General features: G+C 45.4%; 1 protein-coding gene across 1 annotated transcript in view; it reads right to left on the bottom strand.

The window, feature by feature from the left end:
• RAD21 (RAD21 cohesin complex component) overlaps positions 1 to 10,584 on the bottom strand; it is a 359,826-nt gene extending 349,242 nt beyond the window's left edge. The window contains exon 1 of the mRNA XM_069621538.1: positions 10,382 to 10,584. The gene's annotated coding sequence lies outside the window, so the exon portion shown is untranslated. The remainder of the gene's footprint in view (positions 1 to 10,381) is intronic.
• Positions 10,585 to 23,665: the final 13,081 nt, after the last annotated feature.

Below are 23,665 nucleotides of genomic sequence, written 5' to 3' on the forward strand. Positions count from 1 at the left end.
GGGATATATGTAGCACGGACCACCAGACAGTTGTAGGAATATATGAAAGTAATAATGACAGATCTCAAGGGGAATAACAGGAGCAACAAGCAGGAGGGAGACAAAAGAAAACGAGCCCAACGACGAGAGAGGCTGGAGGAAGCTATGACAATAGGTAATGATTTGGCAGAAAGGAAGAGCAAGCCGTCAGGGAGTCCATCGCCAAAGCAGTAGAAGGAATAATGACTCATAATTGGGCAGAACAACTAACATGTCTACAGTCTCTAGTAAGTGATACCCAAGATTTGATGATTTGATTAATTCGGAAGGCCAAAATGAGAACTATGATCTGGTAGGGACAGAAAGGAACCGAGGTAGGTTTGGATGTAGACATGAACGGAAAGACACAGCAAAATAAAAAGGGGGAATTAAAAAAGGCTTTGACAACATATGTACAAATACTACCTAAAGATCCCATAGAAAAGGGAACCTGGCAGGAAGGAAATTATCTGCTTCGGGAATGTCAGCCCACACCAGGTAATAATCCTAATAACGAGCCAGTAAGGACTTGTGTATATGTTCCCCTGACCCGTATGGAACTCATGCAAATAACCAAAACTATACCCGACGCACGGATAGATACAGTAGGGTTTTACAAAGAAATAAGAAAACTATTCAGGCCAGGCCAATACACAGTAGAAGATGTGGACAACATTATGTTATCACTGGTGCCCGATGAGATCAGGCTGCCCTTTAGAAAAAAGGAACGATTTGGGGGAACCTGGGTAGACAGAAGGAAAATGAAAGGAAGCCCCAAGAGCCTCCCTCCGTCCACCTAAAGGGACACGGCCTACCGGTATTAGACGCCCTAGAAAAGGTATTGCTGCCACAAGATGTGAACATAGAGAAGTTAGCAGCAGTTAGTTACACAGGGCCCGAATGAGGATGTTGCGGCCTATTTTTTTAAGATTTGAGGCAGCATTCAAAGCGCACAGTGGACTAGATCTGGTGTCTGAAACAGGACAGGTATTTCGCAGGGAGTTTCGTGCAAGGATTACACGCGCCAATCCAGAAAAGTCTAAGGAGCGCTGAAAGTATATGGCAGTCGAGATCCCCAAAAGGCCTACTAGAGATGGCGCCATACTATGAGCACAGTGAACAAACCAAAATCCAGACAAAGGCGCGAGCAGAAAAGGAACTTAAAAATAAGGTACTTATGCAACAGTTACATCAGGGTCCACAGCAGTTTAGAGGGAACCAGAAGAACGGAGGTAGACCTTGGGAAAACCAGAACATGGCACCGGCCAGGTACGTACATATTCACGCCCGACGGCCTGGCTCACAATGTTGCCGCTTTCTGCAAAAAGCCAGGGCATTGGAAAACCCAGTGTCGGGAGAGCACTGGTCGAGGAAGGCGAGTCCCATGAGGTGGGCCAAGACGGGCAATGCCTCAACAAGGAATGGTGCCTGGACCTAGAGCAAATTTTTCGCCACCAGGTCCAGGCATTTGACCAAGGGCCCAGACAAAGCATGAAATTTGAAAAATGCAAAGACTTTTGTTTGGGAATGACACAAAGATTCCAGGGCCCGACTAGTGGTTTAATGTGAGAGGGCCGAGGTGGAACTGGGGGAGCGGTGTCTGTGCTGGTCGACCAAAAGGGTCTGTATATATACGTACGACTGGGACAACATCCCGCAGTGAAATGTTTGGTGGATACAAGAGCTGTGAACAGTGCTTGATGTCTGCAGACCGTCCCCCAAGCGCCAATATCGGAAGCAAGCAAGACATCTGTGGGGTTTGGCGGGAAACCCCTAGTAGCCCCAGTGGGTGAAGATATGGAAGCACAATTTGAAGGGGTAAAATGGACCAATGGGACAAGTGTCCAGAGAATTTATTGGGAATGGACTCATTGAAGGCATTAAATGCAACTATTCATTGTTCCCCGAACAGGGTGCGCATGACCATAAATGACCCAAGTAACCGCATTATAAAATGGCACTCAGCAGACCATTACCAGTAGAATTACAGAATTTACCAGAACACTTATGGGCGGCACATAGTAATGATGTGGGACCTCTGCTAATTTATTAAATTGTGATAAAACTGAAGCAGAACGCAAGACTCCCCAGAGTGAAACAGTATAAGAAATCAGTCGAGGAGGTTGCTCTAATCAGGATTGTGGGAGATTTGGTGGACATAGGGGTGGTAGAAGAATGCAATGATAGCCCTTGCAACTCTCCAGTGCTTCCGGTCCATAAAAAAGGAGATGAGACACTGCCCTACAGGTTTATTATTGATTTGAGAGAAATTAATAAAATAGTGGAACCACAGTTCCCTGTAGTACCTAGTATTTTGACCTTAATACCAAGTAAGGCTGAATGGTTCAGTGTGATTGACTTGCAAAATGTGTTTAGTCTGCCCATGGCCCCAGAGTCGAGATACTTGTTCAGTTTCACTTTGGGGCAACGGGAGTATCTATGCACGAGGTCTTCGCAAGGTTACATGGAAAGCACAGCTATTTTTAGCCAATCATTGAAAGCCCAGTTAAGACGAGCTCATGCTACCAACAGGGACATCCTTAGTCCAGTATGTGTACGATATATTGATCAGTGCAGAGTCAGAAAAAGGATGCAGAGAAGCAACTGTCTTGATATTATTTCATTTGGCAAAACATAATCACAAGGTGTCCCTGGCAAAGATGCAGTTTGTACAACAGGATGTTCACTACTTGGGATATGTTTTGTCAAAGGAAAGAACGGTACTGTCAGTCGACCGCAGGGCACTGGCGCAATCTATGCCCTGTCCCAGAACAAAAAGAGCTACAAAAAGTTAAGGAAAGTGTCATATAGTAGACATTGGATACCAGAGTTTTCTGTAATAGCAAAACCATTGTTAGTGGCACGGAAAAGGAAGGTGAAGTCTTCCTCTGGACAGGAGAGATGAACAGGGCATATGATACATTGAAAAGTGCTGTGTGTAACGCACCAGCTCTGGGGACACCTGATTATGGGAAAATGTTTTATTTATGTGTGGATGGGTGTTCGGTGTCTGTATTAACCCAAGAGCAAGGTGGGAGGCAAAGGCCTTGTGCCTACCTTAACTAAATTGGATGCAGTTGTCTGAGGATTGCCACCATGTATGAGGGCAGTGGCAGCCCTAGATCTGAAGCAAAGCGCAGGAATAATCCTAGGAAACGATGTAACAGTAAGAGTACCACATTATTAAACAGAACCCAGACTCAGCACCTCACGGCAGCCAGATTGACAATGCACCCGTTCAGTAGAAATGTTAAAATGGAACGATGCAATGTGTTGAATCCAGCTTCTTTGCTACCGGTGCAAACAAATGAGAATGCAGTGATGTATGACCCATTAGAGCGGAAGAAAGCACCAAGGGAAGAATTGATTTACAGGACAGGCCTTTAGAGGAAGGGGACGGTGGGTTATTCTGTGATGGGTCTTGCCATAAATTGGCTGCAGGAGAAATGGTAGCAGGGTATGCGGTAACGGGTAAAACCATAGTCAACATGGGGAGTACCAGAAAAATCTGCAAAAGCAGCAGAACTGCATGCTGTTAAAAAGGCATTCAAACATGGTGAGGGAAAATGCATAACAGTGTATAATGATTCAGCATATGCACATGGGGTGTTGACCAACTTTGGGAGACTCTGGACTGAAAGGGGATTTTTGACAACACAAGGTACCAAGGTAAAACATGCAGCGTTGATATGTGAACTCCTAAACACTTTGACATTACCTACAGGTGTGGCAGTGGTAAAATGTGCAGCCCACCGCAAGGTACTTGACTATGTATCCCAGGGTAATGATTTAGCAGACATGGTTACATGGGAATATCATGGCCATAAATCAGGCAAGACTATTAGCTTTGTCAGTTCTTTGTATCCAACTGTGACAAAATGACTTCTATTCTGCAGGAGTAGAATGGGTAGTGGCTGAAGCGCCTACCCAGCATCAACACTTCTACAAACCAACAGTGATCCCAATCAAAGATAAAACAGGCCCAGCATTCACCGCTGTATGGTTACATGGGACAAGGAAGGCTATACTTGCAGAAGCGGTTGAATGTGATCTACTAGTAGTAGCCCACACAGCAAAGTACAACAGTGTAATAAACAAAGAATGTCCCATTATATTAAAAAAAAAAAAAAAAAAAAATACATTTTACAAAAAAAAAAAAAAAAAAACACCCCTTTAGAAAACACTGAATACACAAAATATAGAAAAATGCAGCACTCTGGGTAACGAAAGAGGTGAAACTGCAATAAGCAACTGAGTTGTGCCAGGTTCCGGTGTTGCGAACAGCTCTGGGTCAAGAGTCAAATTGGCGTCTAGTTGGTTCAAATCGGAAGCTTAATGTGGCATTCATGCTGTGCAGTTCGGATGTTTCAAGATGTTGACATCTGCTGGCTCGGGTTGACATTTAACACGACGCTCCAGCGGGTTGTGTCATGTCTGTTTGATGCAGCGACTTTAGTAGTACACTGCAAGGTTTGATGGTGCCACACAGCCCTATAGATAAGGGGTGTATGGGCCACTTCTACTCTGTAAAAATAGGCAAATACTCCCAAAAAATAAAAAAATAAAAATAGAGTGTAAAAATACTCCCATAAAATAGCAAATCGACACGGTGGACATTGCGCACCTGATTTCACCCACACAGCTCCATGATATGTTTGGACCAGTAGTGCACGTACTACCACCAGGAAGGTAGTACTAATCTTACTGCCCGATAGGAAGAGAAATACACATGTATGTTTTAATGTGTATGAGTAACTACGTGAAAGGAATATGTATTGCAAAAACATTTGTTTTTCAGTTAAAACATGTTTACTCATAAAATACTACCATTGGGAATTGGATACACCCGAAAAAAAAAAAAAAAAGATTTTGTTTTACTCCCAACTTTAAAAAATAGGGAGTAAAATACTCCTGCTTCTAAATCTTATCTGGAGTTAGTGTTAGTGTTCGGTCCATAGCAGCGAACAGGTTTGTCCATGCAGAAACCGGTGACGTGCTCCGTATGATGCAGCAGTGACCACTCTGACCGGTGCGATGCAGCAGTAGTAGTTAAGAGTTCAATGGAGAGCCAAGAACGTCACTGGCGAGTCTCTCCGATTTAAATGCGGTGGGCACAGTTTAAATATGTCTTGATCGGTCTGATGAAGCGGCACGGGGAGCTTTGGCTTATCAGGTCCTTCTGATGCTGCGAAACACCTTCCAGGGGCGCTGGGACAGGATGAGTCAGTATAGGTTATGCCCTCATCATCTAAGGAAGTTAGGTGCAAAGTGGCAGGTGCTGGTCCTCAGCCAGAGTCACCCCCAAAGTGCCCTCGGAGTGGGTAGGGAGCAGACTGTTCTTCATTCAATGGCCGAGGGCTTTGGTAAGTTCAAATACCCCAAGAGATAAACATTTTTCTTCTCGTTTGTCCGTAAGTGAATCTAGGGAGCAGTAGACCCCTTCTTTTTATTAGAAAAAGTGTGGACAAAAGCATGCCTGATATGAGAGATACAAATCCTGTTCTTAAGACAAGTAGTCATTTCAATCCGACGTGTTTTTTGGTAAATTGAATTTAAAAGGAACATTGAAAGATATGGATTGACATGAGCGCGCATGCCCACTCAAATCGCTTACAGTTCTGAAACTTTCATATATACTTATTTACCCCCACCCCACTCACCATTCCTTTGAACTGCAATACAACTTATATGTTAACTTCTCAGGCAAACAATTTTGCCCTGTGGCGGTCGGGCACTTGCCCACCACGGAGTCGACTGAAGTCTTGTTAACTGCACAGGTCTTTTCCATAAAATAATGTCCTTTGCTGTGTCCGCCCATTCCTATAAACTAGGGAGTTCCTTTTTTTCCAATGTCTCGCTCAGCAAGCGCTAGCCGCCAATAGAAGAAAGTGAACCATGGAAGTTGGGTGGTGCCATTGCTCCTCCTGCCTATCGAGGCTGAACACCACCAGCATGGGGTCCAACATCAATTCCCTCCCACCTAAATCCTTAATCCACCCCAGAACTTACGCCCAATACATCTGGACCTTCGGACAAACCCACCCCATGTGCCAGTAGTCGGCTCTGTCGCCTACCATGCCAGCATAGGGGATTCACTGATGGGAACATTACAGCAACAGGTCATATTGCCACCGGTGTAGAAGCTTCGGGCCATGGATTTTGTATTGGCAGGATATTGACGTTTAAAAAGCCCTTCTACATGAGTTGCCAAAGGTGTTATTCCAATTCCAGGCCCATATCCCGCTCCCACTCTGTCCGAGACCCTCCACTGGATTCCCTGTTTCCAACAAGGCACTGTAAAGTAGTGAGATTAGACCCCTCATCTCTGTGTCCATCGAGAACCTTTTCGACTGGGGTAGGTATATATTGTATTTTAACCTTCCATTTCTCTGCTGTGAAAACTCCTTTCAGTCGGAGGTAAAGAAGCACAGGCAGCATTCCTATACCCAGACTGGTTTCCAAATCCTGAAGGCCTATGAATTTCCCCCGCTCCCACAATTTACCAACTCTGAAGAGTCCTGCCTCAAACCATTTTTGGTATCTATCCAGCTCGGGTATACCAGGGGGCCCAGATGTGACTCATTGGGGAGGGCCATGAGGTGATTCTTTGCGTCCTGGCACCCTTATTTAATACCCCCCAATAAACCCCCAAATACAGATGTTCCCTGCCTCTCCTTGGTAGCTGACCCCTTGGGACCCAAAGCCATTCCCCTACTGTTGCCGGGCTCAAGTGTTGGTTCTCCCAGAAAATCCATAGCTTCTCACGGTCCTCCCTTAAGTGTGGGAATATTGCTATGAGCTGAGCCACCATAGTGTCAGGTCTGGGAGACACACCCCCCTTGGTCTTTTGGCATTATCAATGTATCTGCCGTAGGAACCGCATCATTCAGGTTTTGGCTTCCTTCTAGAGTATTTAGGGGGCCCGAATAGGCAACATCTGGAACATGTACAGAACCAGCGGTAGCGTTAATTTTCAAGGCTGTGAGCCTACCCATCCATAAGATCCATCTCTCCATTTCTTTAAACAGAGTGTTAAATAGAGAGGGTTAATTGGCTGAGCATAGACCTTCTCCTGGCCTAACCAGGGTGACTCCCAAATGTTGTATTCTGTCCCGCTTGATTTCTAACCCCAAAGGCTGGAGCACTTCAACATTGTCCCCTGCAAAGGGAAACACGACTGTCTTCTCTTGGTTCACCTTAAAAAAAAAAAAAATAATCCATATTTATTTCCAGGGCTGTCGAGGTTGAGCTCAGAGGGTTCACCAAGTGTAACAAGCTGTCATCCGCATATAACCGCACCTTGAATTCCCTTTCACTGACCTTGATCCCTTCCGCCTGTGGGCCCCTCTAAGCCGTTTCACCAGCACCTCCAACGTAAGCGCAAACAAAAGTGGCGAGGAAGGGCAGCCCTGTCTCATGCCCCTCATCTGATTGATGGGCCTCGACAATCTCCCATTGACCATCCCTATCACAAGGCCTCTCCATGTGGCTTTATACTCACTCCCCACTTCTTGGTAGGCCCAAACTATCTGCCCAACTTGAGCCCCAGGAATACGCCTTTCCTCCCCCTGAATCAGCCTCGTCTCATGGACCATCAATACATCCAGACCCCTGTTTCGGAATTCCCTGCCCAGCAAAGAGCTTAGTGGGGGAATTAAGGCCTTTGACATTTAAGGTCGCCTTCTTAAGTGCGTTGGCTCGGACCCTTGCGTCAAATTGGGCCATTCTGTGGGTTAATCAAGAGTCCTGGTCACCCTATTCTCCTTGACCCCCTGGGTGGTTCAAACTGTTCCTCGACTTCCCCCCCACCACCGCACCCCTTGACTTTTATGTGTTATCAGTATTGCTTTATTTTAGCGTCTAGATACCAGCGAGATGCCTTTTGCACTTAAATATTGGACTATAGAAGGAGGAGGAGACATGAAAGATGGAAACACGATGGTGCAATCTTCCTCCAACTAGGCTGAGCTCCCCCTGTCTATGCCAACCCCTTCCCTTTTCCACAGATTCAACGTTCCGTTTGGCATGAATCACTTGTGTAAGGGTCCATCCTTCCACACCTCACCTGGTCTCACAGTGCCAACACATGTATGATATCAATATGACGAGGCTGTCTTAGTTATGTGAATGGCTATCCACCATACACCTAAACTGAGATATGGCTTTATGTTTAATGGTTAAAATGCCACAAGAATAGTAATTCCTCAGGACTCTGATTTTGGAACATAAGTGCAGACCTTCCATGCAGCCTCTGTGTTGAAGTGACTTGGCTGTCACCAGTGTCGAAAGTGCACATGCCCTCTGAAGAGCAGCCGCTGCAGATCAGACGACTGATGAAGCAGGGCACATGCCACTATGCTTTTGGCATCGAGCATATGAATGGGGAGGGGAGGTGGAGAATCTGGTTAGCAGAATAACCTGCTTCATTTTATTAGTTCGTAAAATAAAGAAAGGCCGGGATTCTGCACCCTTATCAGATGGCAATTACTCACACCCATGATGAACAGGTCGCTTTTTATCTTTAAGCACATCACCATATAACATTCTCAACTCCCTCCGAATTACTACAATTTCATGCGATAGCTCTTTTCTCACTTGTAGTAAAAACAGCAATATCCTTAAAGCTGCAGCTTTACCACACTAATAAAAATCGGTTTCGTGGTTAAAGCCAATTCACCGCATTGTAGATTGCCTCGACAGCATTCAAAAGTAAGCAGTCTGAATTATTGTTTTCGGGTACTGTACAGCGTTGAGATGCATTTCTCAATTGGTATTGCGGATTTATCAAAAAAGGTATTGGGTTTCGGTAGAGAAATTATATGCATTGCGTTATCATCAACAAGTAGTGGCGGTATAGGCGGACAGACCAAGAAAAAACAATGCGGGACATGAAACACCACATCAGCAATGGTACGTTTCACAAAAAGTTAGTCATTGGTTGTTGAAGGTAATGAGAAGATGCTGCATTAAAGTAAACGCAATTGCACTGTCAACAACGGATCGCGGTATTTAATATATAATGGACAACGCAACGTTACTTTGGGCTCACCGCGTAGAATCACCAAGTATGGCCTAAACAGCAACACGCGCACATCATTAATACAACAGCATGTAGGCAAATGCTTAAACAACTATCTAGATTATTATCATATCTGATTTCACTAAACCACAAAATGAAGATGTAGCAATAGCAGCTGCCAACTTTAACAACCTGCGTGTGATAGGAAAAGTAGGGTGGGGGAGAAGAGAAATACTAAGATAGGAGAAAATATGAAGTGAATACCGAAAACAGAAGACCGAATGGATAATGTGTAATAAAAAAAAAAGGTACACGGTTTAGCTGATGTGCTGACAAAAACATCCAATTATTTTTACGTGTACTACTGATGAAATACAGCAACATTGTGGAAGATTAGCGACTTGTCTCACTTGAGGAATTGCTTTTTTACTGGTCTGACTGTTAAACTGACCAAGAACATTGCCAGTGTGTGGCAGCATTTTAAAGTTGTGTTATAATTGATCAGGTGTTTAAATTGTCGAAATTGAAATTAATTTGAAGTATAATTAGGAAAAGTTTAATGTAAAGCGTGTATTACTGCTAAATAAAAAAAATAAGTTCATAGAACGATATCTGGGCATATCTCATTGCCCAAGAGCATATGACCAGACACAGAGTTAATGAAACGGAATAAAAAAAAATGGAACTGTTCCTATTCAGAACAAACTTCCTGACCAACTTTAACTAAGTTTATCAGCATGTTCACAATAATCCCGTTATGTCGGCCTTTGGGGTAGGTGCACGTTTCCCGTTTAACCTTTTACGTAAACACGTCGGCAGCCTTATAGCTGAGAAAGCACAGGATACAGAAGCGCTTAAAGACTTGCGGTGGGAGGTCGCAAGTGACAGGAGGAGGCCTCACCCCCGAGATGACAGAACGAGGCCTCCCAGTATAGGTAACTACAGGGCGAAGAGCATTGAGCGCACCACAAACCAAAACAAACAGACCACTGGCAGGAGCCAAAGAGCACTAGACTCCCCTGCCACAGTGTCACTCCCCGTCGGTGACCAAGCTAAGGAGGGAGGTACAGTATGAGATACCGGCTTTCCTCGAGCCCCCACCCACACCAGTCTCACTCCGGAAAAAGGTGCCCTATGGGCGCCAACAATTGAGTGTTTACCTGCCTGGCGCTGCATAAAAGTTACTGCAAGAGTTTGATATGGGGGTCTATGCACTCATTAGGGATGTCCGCCCAGCAGCTCCTTCCAAGCCCTCTTCCTACAGTGCAAAAGCCCCCCGCCCACCTGGGATGCCTGCATGCGCTCCCACTACCCCATGCTTTCTGCCCCTATGGCGTCTCTTACCGTATTCCCTGCAAATCACCCCTCGGTACCGAAACGCAAAGAAATAAAACAATCCAATGACACTAGAGCAGTGTGCGCGCTGCCCCCACCGCGCTCACTCCGACTTAGAGTCACTACAACAAACAAGATGGCGGGCGCGCCTCTTCCTGCCGCCCAAACTCCGCGTTCAAATCTCGCCAGGATGTTTACTGGCAACACTGTGTCCGCTGTAGTTGTTGCGTGCCCGCGCCCTACTCAACACGTCGGGGGCACGCGTTTGAGAAGAGCAGTGTCTTAACAGGCGGCCATCTTGAAGCTAGGCTAAATCCTACTCTTTCTGTGCTATTAAGGGATGGCTCTCGTATATTCATAAGCGTTGACGTCATGCCTGATCCTAAGGTGTCGAATGTTCCGTTTGAGAGGACAGCAAATGCGCAGGGCAGTTGCGCTAACGCACAGTGGAATAGGGAAGTAACTAAGAATGGACAACGGCAACCATCTTGGGTGTGGGTCCAAATGTTGACAGCAGCAATGTATATTGGTGTATCCTAACAACGTGAAAGGCGAGATGTGAGACACTGTTTCCCAGTTGCGCAGGACGTATTTTCTTCGACCAACATTTCATTCGCCAGCAACCTTTGGGGAAAGTTAATACATTTAAACAGAAAAAGTGAGAAAGAATGTACTCTTCTTCTAGTTTAGATTAGACCGTCCAGGCTCCATCCTTCCTGTCCCCTAGGATACAAAGAGGCAGTGCACCTACAGACTTTAACTTTAGAGGGAGTTTGATGTTAATACAACCGTTATGTAGAGAAAGACTCAGTACACAGGCAAATCACAACCAGATAGGTCAGCTCAGTGAGCCTTGCGGTGTGCCACACCTTCTGAGGGAACGAGTCCCTCCCAGGGGCCGGCTCGTGCAAAATTCACATGTCTGTGACCATGTGATGTAGAGAATAAAAGGGAGGAGCCATTTCCCACTTGTCAGTCGATGTAAACGGATTCCTGCCTGCTGTGTGGTTTTTATTTCTGTGCGATGCTGGCGCTGCTTGGCAGGCAGAGGGGCTGCAGCTGACAGTGCCCCTGCTGGGCAATGCTGCTATAATGCCCCCCATGCCAGTAGAGCCCCTGCTGGACAACTCAGCATCCATGTGTCTGCAGAGCCCCTGCTGGGCAACTCTGCATCAAGGTGCCGGTGCCCCTGCTGGGCAACTCCGGCAGTGTCCTTGGTTTTGGCCTGGGTGCCCCCAGGCAATTGAAGTGCCTGTGTATTCACGGGCTGACAGGGTTCCCCCTGTCCCTGGATGCCGGCTGGGTGCCCCCAGCCTTGGTTGGCCTGTCCTGCATGACCGCAGGCCAGGACATAACAATGGCTACAAGGGAAAGCAGACCCCTGATGCAAGTGCGGCCACCCGGCTGGCTGCTGCTCCCTGCGCGATGTGCGCTCCATGGAGGAGGAGTGCGCTGTGCCCACAGTGTGAAGATTGTGAAACGGTCCCTGCGGCTTTAGTGAGGGAGAGTGTGATCATTATCCCCGCACCAAGTGAGGTCGGCTCTGGCCAGGGAGGAGGACGTTGAAGCTGCATCCACCCCTGGAATGGAGGTGAGCGTGCATCCAGCCGGAGCCCCTAGAAAGAACCCGGGCCACCTGGCGGTGAAGGTAGGGGAATTAAGCAGCAGCTCCATGTCAGAGCACAAGAAAAAAAATAATGTAAATGAGCTCCAAGATGTTCCGGGGCCGCCCGGTGGTGGAGTAAAGAAGCGTTCCATGACTGCGCTGGGAAGATCAAATGAACAGGGCTCCTCCAGATCCTGGGCCCATCGGCGGTGTGGTGTGTGCAGTGAAAGCAATATAGTGCTCTGTGTTGCACACAAACTGCCATCTGAAGAATCCTGAGCCCAAGTGGCAGTGAATTGAAAAATAAAAAAAGGCCAGTGGCTGATCAGCATATGAGGGTTGCAGCTCTCGCGAGTGCTTGTGCACCCTCCCATGCCAATGAACCACTCCTCCCGAGGGGAAGAAATAAAGTAGTGTAGCCTCCCATGCTCATTTGATAACATGCGGCCCAACCACTCCAGTGGAAGCTGAGGGTGTATGTAAGAAGGGAAATGGCAAACAAGGGTTGTGGCTCCCATGAATGCCTGTGCGCCAACAGTCCCTGCCTGGAAGAGGGAGTGAAATGCGTGACCTGTCACCCGGCCACCAGTGTTGCTGCCTGCTCCGACCGCCAGGGGACAAAGCCGATATGGCCCATGGTGCCCCCAGGTCTGGTTTTGCCGGCCTGTGAACTGGGAACTAAATTTCCTGAACAGACACTTGGACCGAGCCGATGTGGCCCCGAGGTATGGCTTTGCTGGCACATGAACTGGGAACTAAATTGTCCTGAGCAGACATTAATGTAAGTTAGGCAGGTTTTCCTGCAGCCCTGCAAATGCTTAAAATGGACTCAGTAGCCATCCATAAATGCTCTGAGCCTGCAGACCCTGGACATGCTTAAAGTGGTCCCAGCTCAAATGTTGTGTGAAGCTGTGTTCCTACATGTGGTGGGCATGTTTGAAATGGTGTCAGGAGCTACCGATAGTGTCATTCAGTGGTTTAAGTTCCACTCACCCAATTGAATAAAGTGTCTTTTGTTATTTGGAATTTCCAACGTGTCACCAGTATCCACCAACCCTGACTGTCGCCCTACATGTGTACCAATGCTCAGTATATGTGTTCTGTTTGAAACTAGCAAAGAAAGCTCAGAGGTAGTTATTGTCCCAACCTGAGTTCCAATGCACGTGACTATTATTTGCACCCCGATTCCAAGTATTACTGTTTGTGACTTAATTGATTTAATGTCCAGTGGTGTTTCCCATTTGTTTGTTCGTTATGGAAAAGGAGGAGTGTGGTGTGCCACCCCTTCTGAGGGAACGATTCCTTCCCAGGGCTCATGCTAAGGTCGCATGTCTGTGACCATGCGATGTAGAGAATAAAAGGGACAAGCCACTTCCGGCTCGTCAGTCGATGTAAACGGACTCCTACCTGCCGTGTGTCTTTTGTTGCAGCGCGATGCTGCGTGGCAGGCAGAGGGCCTGCTGCTGCAGGGCCCTCCACCCTGACAGTGCCCCTGCTGGGCAACACTGTCTATGATACCCCACCATGTCAGCAGAGTCCCTGCCGGGCACCTCTGCATCGAGGTGCTGGTGCCCCTGCTGGGCAACTCTGGTGCCGTCCTTGGTGTTGGCCTGTGTGCCCCAGGCCATTGAAGTGTCTGTGTGTTCACCGGCTGACAGGGTGCCTCGTGTCCCTGGATGTCAGGCGGGTGCCCCCAGCCTTGGTCTGCCTGGACTGCATGATCGCTTGCCAGGACATAACAAGCCTCACTGTCCTGCCGAATCACCTACAAGTGTCCACATGTCATGTGTGACACCTTCAGCCAGTCCTCGTGTTTTCTGCACAGTGACTACCATAGATGCCAACTTTTTAATGTCGGCTCGAGGATCATTCCTGCTGTGCCGCCACTCCTATGCTCCACCCTCCAAACATTTGCATATTTGCATAATCAGACCCCACCTTAAAAAAGAATATGAAATGAACCAACCGCTTTGAGGTCATTTTGCATTAGACTCAGGAACACAGTTCACTTCATTGTACCTTTTGTAGTCGTTTTTATTTGTCTTTGTGTATATATGTGTATTTTCCCCATGACCTGTCCTTGAGTGACTGTGTTTTGCCATTAGTTTGATTAGTTTGCATCTTATTTGCATCTCTCAGTGGAAGTGTGTACATGATTGCAATGATGTGTTGTGATCTTAAGCAAAATGTGTCGCTTCTGAGCGCTTGTGTTCACTATCAGTGACATTCTTGACATATTGAAACAATATTTAAGTATTTGTAGTAATGGAGCAAAAACAATTGTTTTGAACTGTGATCACTTGTGTCTGTCTTCACTGTTTGATACCATGCCTTCCTTACAATAAGCAGTTTTTCTGTTTTGAGATATCTCTTTGCTAAATACAAGCTGTACATGTGTACAACTGTTGGCATGATTTCTGATGTCTCCTTACATTTCCAAACAATAACTGCCTTTTCATTGTCACTTTTAATTGCAGGAAGAAGACCACCAACACAATATTGTGTTAGAACCTTAGGGGCTGTGTGGGTGACATTATTTACATAAAATGATCTTCCAGGGTGGCAATCGCTCTCAATAAGAAATCCTGAGAGTGTTTCTGCTTATCCTGCCTTAAAAACACCACTTTTGACCAATCTGTTTTAGCCTTTGCTAGTTCCTTCACTGCCTCCAATATGTCACTGCTTTTCTTCACAACCTCCTCCATGTTTAATCCTAAATTACATTTTGTGCCATCAGACTCTCCTATTAATGGATGCTTAAACCCTTGGGGCCAGTCTGCCTTAGTTCTTACCGTTTGAAGCTGCTCCGGTTTAAGTACCTGTTTAAGTAAGCCAGCCAAATCAACAATAGTAGGGTTATGGGGGTCTATAATGCTTTCTAGTTCCCTAAAAAACATCTTGTGCAAAGGGGTGGGATTGCATCCTTGAAGGACCATATTTGATCTAGTCTCCAGGCTACATTGTATGGAACAGTTTGAAACCCCTCGGAATTATTCTAACAGTGAGCGCATGAGCTCCTGCTTCCTGTCATGAATAAAGCTTCAGGCTCAAGAAGATTTGTGGCCCCCTTTGTTGTTCGCAAGAGAAGCCGTGCTCTGACAGGTTCTGGCCCTTTAAGACGAGGATTACCAGGCGCATGGAAGTTGGCTTGGCAACGCTGGCGTCCTGTCATTTCTTCATTGCCCCGCCTCCGGCGTGCTGCTAGCGTGTTCACGTGATCACTATGCGCTCACGTGATTGTTTAAATAGCGCCGCCGGGAATCACTCGGTGCTTCTGAACTTCCTGGTTTCCAGTGGCATTTCTTTGTATCATTGAATCTTGTGTACCTTCCCTCCCTTTCCCCGCCCATCTTGGAACTGCCTTCCTGTGTATCGGATTTCGGACTGTCGCTGCATATTGCCTGTCTCCTGCCTCCTTGGTGTTTGAACTTTGTTTGATCTATTCGTTGTACTGCTCTGACCTCGGAACATCCACTGATTTCGAACTAGCCTACGTTTGTTTGCCTTCTGGATTGCTACGGACTGCCTTTGAACTGCCTTGGTTTACGGATACTTTGGATTTTGGTTCTGGATCTTCCTTTTGGATTTGAAACTTTGTGTGTACTTTGAACTTAAGACTGCCAGTGAGTCCTGCTTAGGCGTCCTCTTTCCGTCGGGGTAGTTTCTGTTTGGATTCTCTGCATTCCTCTACGGACCCTCGAATCTTCATTGCCTCAACTGCTCCAGTACAGCTTCCTTCACGGTAAGGGTGTCTTTGAGTTTCCCTTTTTGTAATCATTAGCCTGTCAATTCCAGTAGCTAGCATTTATTGTTTCATTTTTTCATCCACAGGGGTAAACTGGTAGATTGGCTGGTTCATTTCTTTGGGTTTGACAGTGTTTAACTCAAAGGTCAGTGTTCCGTTATTCTTTGTTCACACTGTATTACTGTTACGGATTGTGGATAACTTACGTCACTTTCCTTACAGTTGCTTCCAGTCTACCTATACTCCTGTGTTGGCACACCTTATCCTGAGTACTGCAGCCATCCTGGTCTTCGTTTGGCATCCTATCTTTTGGCTACTAGATCGCACTGGTTGTTCACTTTCAGCCAGCGGGGTATAATAGTCAGAAGAATTCTTCGGCTACACTACGAGGGCAATATTCCCCTGACACTCCCTCCCATTGTAGTGGTGGCATGTCCTTTTCTAACTCATCGTCTATCTCTGTTCTGTTAAAAACTAAACGGAGCAATTCTCCCGTCCATCATTTTGTGGCTGACTGGTGTCGGGCTGTGAGACAGAGGGCCCAGGTGCTTCCTTAGCCGCACCGTTGGGATTACTGGACGCATTTGACAATAATCGCTTTTGTCGTTTTCTGAGCAGTTTCTCTTGCTACGGCATGCCCTCATCAGGTGTGGTTTCAGGGGGACTTTCAATGAACTCGCAATAGAATACTTGTGGGAAGTACCTTTGAATCCCAAAAATGTCTCTATGCACAGCCAATGTCCTAAAGATTCTCTTGCACCACAGTGTTAATCTAGACAGTGATGCTGTGACTCCCACGTTCTTTGCAAGCAATAATTCTTGGTGACGGACTCTGCATTTAGCTATGGCTGATACCGTAGATATCTTCCTGGTTAATGACAAAATAAAATGCTTTTGAAAAAGCGAACACAGCTCCTATCCTAGACGTCTGCACAGCTCTGTTCTCTACCGGAGACGGTTTGCTTCAAGGGCTGTCATTTTGTGGCTTGTCATAATTTCAGTGTCTGCAACTAAATAGGAGACAAAGTCCAGTTATTATCAACAGCCACCTATAACAAGCATTCGACAATGTCAATGTTCTAATGACTGTGTCCAAGGCAATCATCCCTTTATGTAGGAGACTTGATTTTGCTTTAGTGACTGCAGAAAGAGCAGTATTGACCCCATTAAGCTGTGAACTGTCCATCAGAGAGTGCAAGGCTTCTTGCCTCTTGCCTTGTATGTTCGGAGCCTAGCAGAAATGCAATCTGTTTGACCACAGCATAGTGTGCTCCGAGATATGTATATTCAGTACTTTGCACCTCCAACCGCATTTTTAACAGCTTTGCTATGTATAAGATCAATTTTGGGTACTCAAGCTTTTCTAAATTGACGCCAGGCCAGGATAATGCTTTTAATTGGAATGTTCTAGGTGGATCCAAAATGAACCCACAGCATTTAACTTGTGTGCCTACAGCGATCAGAGTCGGTACTCCTATTGGGACATTACAGCAAGATTGGTTGAAATTTACCAAATATGAACCATTTTGTAGTCTATGCGCTTTACAGTAGAATGAGTCAATTGGTGCAATATGCAGTGTGCATCTCGAGTTACTGCCACAGGAATTCACTGGCTCAGCATGTGCACACATTATCCTAGTAGAACCTTTGCATTCCCGTAATGAGTATAATGTTAGTTCAGGCCAAGCTGGTGACACACATGCATGTGAATATGGTACCACATAATCTTCTCTTATCCACGTATCATTTACCAAATGTACATTACCCCAAGAGTGTAATTCTTGACATATGATAGAGGGTGCCGTTTGAATGGGGATGTCTAGTACCCCATGCACAATCCAATTTGTGGAGCCTGACGCCCAAGCAGATGCTGCCAATATACTCTTTGCCAGTACACTAAGAAATAAGAAAGTGGAGCCAGACATCGCCTGGCGTGTTGCCACCTTGGGCAAGTTAAGTGCCTGTATTTGTTCTGGCCATGAAATCATATTCCAATCTGGGACCCCTCTGCTGAGAATGTCCAAAAAATCAGTTACTACAGAAAGACTTACTGAGGCTTCTTGGTCGTTTCCAATGATAGATAAGTAATTTTGAATCAAACCCACAACATCTGTTATAACATCTCTTAGCACATAGAAGCCTTGTTGTAGCGCTTGATCATTAGCATCTGAAACATGAAAAGCTTGCTGTACTGCCTCACTTTCAGTTCACAGGATTTGCATTATTGCTTGTGACCAAGTGTACATTTTTCCTGTTATGGATGCTTGTCCCACCTCGCAGGGTACTGTAGGGTCAGAGGTGGTGCAGGTAGCTGTTCTCCTGACACGCCCACTTTGGGTGCGCTTCAGACCAGCAGCTAACGGCATGATAGCTGTCCAATTCTCTTCTTTTACGATGTTATCTAGAGATTGTATCACCTCTCTCAGGTGATACTGTGAAAGCATTCCTTGGCACTGCTTACGCATGGATATAGCCTGTATCAGGGATGCGTTATGGGAGTTCTAAGCCCTATATGGGCCCACAGAGTCCTGCTTTTCTTTTATTGCATTCATTTGTTGAACCACCCATAACACAGGTCTCCCTGATGCAAAAGTAATATGCTTGGTGCAATTGCATTCTTTTGCTTCTCTATAAGACGCACTCCAGAGCTCACCTTCTGCCTTTTCCCACTCAGGGTAGAAACTAAGGTTCCTATTGCTGCAAGTGGTCTGGAACTGCGTGTAATTTAAGAAATACATTAAATTTGGGAATCTACAAGCCATGTCTAACGTGTGAACCCCTTTAATTTGCCATATCTGTTGACCCCAAATAGACCATAGATGGACAGTTCCTTGCCATGTTTGTTCAGTCATGTTCGCAAAGTATTCTGTCAAAGATGACTGAATCTGCAACATACATGTGTTGTGCATTATGTGGCTATCGAGGGAATTTGTATTGATTTTCAAACATATAGTCCCCTGCTTGGTATGGTCTCAGTGAAATATATGGGAATTGTGCTTTGAATTCAGGACTATCAGTTTGGAAAGGCACTGCACAATGTTTCCAGAATGTGTATTTAGCCCACAGAATTGGCTCACGTTTGACAAGTAAAAAGGCATTGTAATATCGCACATAACACACATGAGGCCCCATTTCATGAAGATCCTCCACATCATCAAACCATGCATTTTGTGCAAATGTCTGAAGCCTATTTCCTAACAGTTCTCTGTATGTTCTAGACACAGGCTTACTAGGTGTAAACAGTCTGGATTCATCACTCACAGCAAAGCAAAGGTGTGGACTTGTAGCTGTGTTGCTGGGCCATTATAGGTCTTGAATGATGGAATCCACACGTGACCCATAGTTAGAGGAAACATCTGTATTGAGAATTGAGTTCCTGGCTCTTGGAGCTCTCTTTTCTCTAACATGTGTGAAGAACTTAAAGGCTTTAGAACAACTTCTTTGCTTACAGGTGGAGTGGAAACCTTGCTCAGAAAATCCCCAGAAGTCTGTGAGATGAAGAATAAAATGAGGCTGAACCACAGTAGGACGAAATACACTGCCAACAATTTATAACACTGTTTTAAAAAGTCTGTCCAAAAGAATTCTTTCATCACTTAAGCAACTAGAAAGGCTTTTTGTTTCCAACTTGGCAGACTTGCAGTACTTTCCTGAATTGTGGACGTGTAATCGATATTGGCATATTCTTCCTCATCTTGAACACCATCATCATCATTTGCCGGATCTCCATTTCATCATCTTCCGTGGGCTCCTCACTTGGAAGAGGAAGATTTTGTGGAAACATCACAGAGTAACCATCTGGCACCGGTTTCAGGTGGTCCACCGACTTGCCTAGTATCTCTCTTAGGTGGTAGTGTGGGTAGGATGGCAGTTCTGGAACCTTTCACTTTGATTACTTGCACTGCTGCTCTGTAAAACGGGCCAAACTGAGTCTTGTCATGGATCTTTTCCAGGACCCAATCTCCTGCTTTGAGAGTGTTCTCGGGACTGGCCTCAGCTGCTTCCACCTGGAGGGATTCTCTCAGCAGCGTTGTCGCCAGCAGTTGCTCGTTCCTAGGTATGGGGGTAGGAAGAGCATGCAGGTCAGGCATATACATCTTTCTCCCAAACAAGAGTTCAAATGGGGTCTTACCGTTTCATAGAGACTGTCATGGTAAATTATTCACACTCCTGTTTACTAAGGGCACATGATCTAACCAGTTACCTCCCAGTAAAAAAATGCATTTAGCCAGGCTAACTTTTATGGTCTGGTTCGCATGTTCCACAATTCCGTTTGTTTCCACTCGGAAAGGATTGGAAAAACGCAACTCTGTTCCCCGTGCTTCCAATGCCTTCTTCAGGGCCCTCCCTGAGAAAGCAGGACCATTGTCAGCATGGAGTGTTTTGCTTGCGCTTATCGCTACTACATTCCTAAGTGCCTGAATGACTGATTTGCAGTCTGCCTTCTTATGAGGAATCATCCAGCTAAACCCAGTGCATGAATCTGCTATTACTAGAATGTACTTGTATTTATTCACTGCTGGTAGTGGGCCTATATGATCCATATACTGGATCGCAAAAGACGAGGCTGCCTTTCTGAAAGGAACTTCCTTAGGTTTTTTGCTGTGGTCCACAGTTGTCTTTAAACATGTGTCACAGTTTGCTATATATATTTTCACCTGCTGTCGAAGCCCTGGCCACCAGAAGTGATCAAGGAGTAGCTGTGAAGTTGCACTCACCCCAGAAGGGCAGATGAAAGTCCAGCGTGTGTGGCTGCAATCAGCTTTTCCCTGTCTGTTTATTAGGGATTAATCTTTGAATAGGATTCCCTTTTTTCATAGGAATGGTGACTATTGCTTTGTTATTTTCAATGTCATAAACATAATTACTGGGGAAACCTTTTGGCCTTGGTGCAATACCTAAACAAGCCTCTTTTATTTCCTCATCCATTGCAGTCGCTGAGCGAGTTATGGCTGCTATTGTTTTTCTCACTGTGTGCTCTTTGGTATATTTATCTGCCAATGCATTGCCAGTGCTATGACTGTGTCCTTTGGTATGTGATCTTGTGTGCATCACCCATAACAAAGGGCAAGTCTGTTTAAGATCCCAACCCTGCTTCCAGAGCTGCCTGGAAGCAATAGTTGTATGCCCAATGTCTTTGAAGTCATTTTGTATCCACCAATGCAAGTAAGTTTTGTAAGTAATCTGAGACTACTAGTGTGGGCTTCCCTGAATCTGCTTGGCGCAATGCAAGTAGTAACCCATGCAATTCAGCAGTCTCCCAGATGCTTGGTTGCAATATCAGTATGTATAAATTCTTCATGTGTGAAGTATCCTACGACTGCTGCACACACGGCAGCGTACTTAGACCGTGTCCCCACTGCATGAATAGCCGACCCATCTGAGTAAATTACCTGGAAAAAATCAAACAATGGTATGTCAGGCCGTGACGTGTCTTGCTCTGTGTCCGTTGTCCAACTCAATCCACTCAGTCTCTGCAATTCTGCCTTTTTATGGTACTTTACGTCTGAAGCATGTTGAGATGCTGACCATTGAATCCATCTGGTGTGTAATGCCTTTTCATTTGGCACGCTAGCTTTTGTGGCAGCTTCTAGTTGAGCTAAAGGCATGTTTATGTGTATGGTTATATTTGCTGCCAGCGGTCTCTTTCTGAATAATCATCTGAACTAGCCAGAATTTTCTCCTCGGGTGTAAATTTTAACTCGGGTGTGGAATATACATGTGTCTTATATGCAATTGGTTTAGTCTCCCCTAGATTGCACACTGTGTATGTGAAAGCATTGTCTCCACCACAAGGTTTACCTCTAAGTCTTTATCTGTATTCCTGTCCTGCAATGGACCAGTGTGAGTCATTATTGAATATACCTGGTGCGGAATATGAGTGTGTTCTGGCAGCCAGTGAACTGCCTTGAAATTCGGTTTTATCAAAGCATGCAATGGTTTCACTAGCTCAGCAAAATTAGAAACATACGAACTGCCAAAATGTAACAGCCCTAGAATGGCCTGTACCTGCCTAAGCATAGTGGGCGGTCTTATATTGGCACACTTCTCAGGAAAATCTGCTGACAACCCTCTTCCCTCATCTGAAAGAGTGAATCCTACAAGGGTAACCTCACAATGAGCTATTCCCGATTTTTTAAAATTAATCGGGTACCCCTTTGCAGCCAATGTGTGAATAACTCTGTCTACTTGTTGCAAGTGTTCACTGAGATTCTCATGGGTGTTATAAATATCTTCTACATACTGCCAACAATTAGGAATGTCTGCAAGTAAGCACTGTATTCTATTTGAGAATGTGCTAGGTGAATTTGTATACCCCTGCATTATTCCAGTGACCTGGAAATATGTTCCCTTAAATGTAAATACTGTGTATTTCTGGCTTTCTACACTTAAAGGTTGTGTGAAATACCCATTGCCTAGATCAAGGTTTGTTTTATATTTGCATCTGTGTGTTATCTAGCAATCCAGAACTGTGTTGGTTCTGGACTGCTTCTGTCTTAGTGTGCATTCAAAATTCTAAAATCTACAATAAAACGGTAGGTACCATCAGGTTTTGAAACTAGGAACACCGGACTGTTATGTGGGCTAGCCTGCTTTATGATTACCCCCTGGTCCATTAGCTGATGGTTTGCACGTGGACCACTGCCTGTGGTGTAACTGGATACTGCCTTTGTTGCGGGGGTGGTTTCAGTACCGGAATCACATGCGCTGGACATTCTTTGTCATGCCCCACATGATTTGTAAACAACTGCACCGCTGCCAGCGCTGACCATTTTCTTGCATATTTTTGCATCAGTTGCCCACTCACTTAGTTTGAAAAGGCAGGCATTACCACTTCCTCACCCCTGGGTGCTTGTCGCACATACAATGGTGGCCAGTCTTGAAACGCTAACAGCCCTTTATATTGAATGTGTAACTGTGGCCAAAACAGTGTTTCATTCTTTTTGGGGTGTTCGCCTTCTAGCTGAATCGTTACAAAATACACTTCATTATGTGCCAATGTCTGCCCAGTAGGAGTAGTGATCTGTTCATTCCTGTGTGCCCTTGTGTGCTCCAATAGTGCCTTGTGGCTGCATTCAAATATGGAAATGTCAGACCCAGAGTTTAATAGGACCTCAATCCAATCCATGTGTCGCTTAGTCTTGGGGACGATGCAATGAGTGCATGGACTCTGCATTCTGTGAAACCTGTAGGGCTGCATGTGTTTGTTTTTGTGATTTGTATGTGTTAGAGCCAATTCAGGATACTAGTATGAGCGATACTGAATGGTGTCTAAGTCTCCTCTCACTAGGAGAGGTGCATATACATTATTTGTCCTGTTAGCTGTGGTCTTTAAGTAAGTAAAGAGTGATTCTGCTGGTAGGCCACCAAGTCCGCCACTGCTACTGAAGTTTGTATTCACTGCGTGGCAGTGCGCTGCTCTGATCCAATCATATAGAGCCATTCTGCAATGGATGGGAATATTGATCTCATTGTGCACCATCTTCTGTACTCACTCTAACCTCTTATTTAAAAAAAGCTTTTTAGAAAAATAAATTCTGTCCTGTCATCTCCTGTGACTGGGACATGAGGTTATTTAAATATTAGTAATGCTGTGGTCATCTTTAAGATGTCGCATCTCTTGGGGTGCCATCTGACTTGATTTCCCCTTATGGCGTGATTTCCTTGCCCGCTCCTCTCGACCCTAGGTAGGGCTGTGTGGAATGGGCATAGAATCATCAGTCTTACTTTATGCTGAGAGGTGCCTCAGGGTTCCAGCCTAGCGCTTTGGCATTCCCCTGATTGTTTGCACCCCTTGACACAATTGACAACAATACAGCCAGAAAATGTTGTGTAGTTCGTTCTGACTCAGAGACCTCATTATGAAGCATTACTCACAAATATGAAGCTGACACTTGAAGGTAACAAGTCAATATATTTAATATCAGTTCTGTTTTCTACC

The sequence above is a fragment of the Ambystoma mexicanum genome, chromosome 5q, assembly GCF_040938575.1.
Source record: "Ambystoma mexicanum isolate Mex_15411 chromosome 5q, UKY_AmexF1_1, whole genome shotgun sequence".
NCBI classification, from domain to species: domain Eukaryota; kingdom Metazoa; phylum Chordata; class Amphibia; order Caudata; family Ambystomatidae; genus Ambystoma; species Ambystoma mexicanum.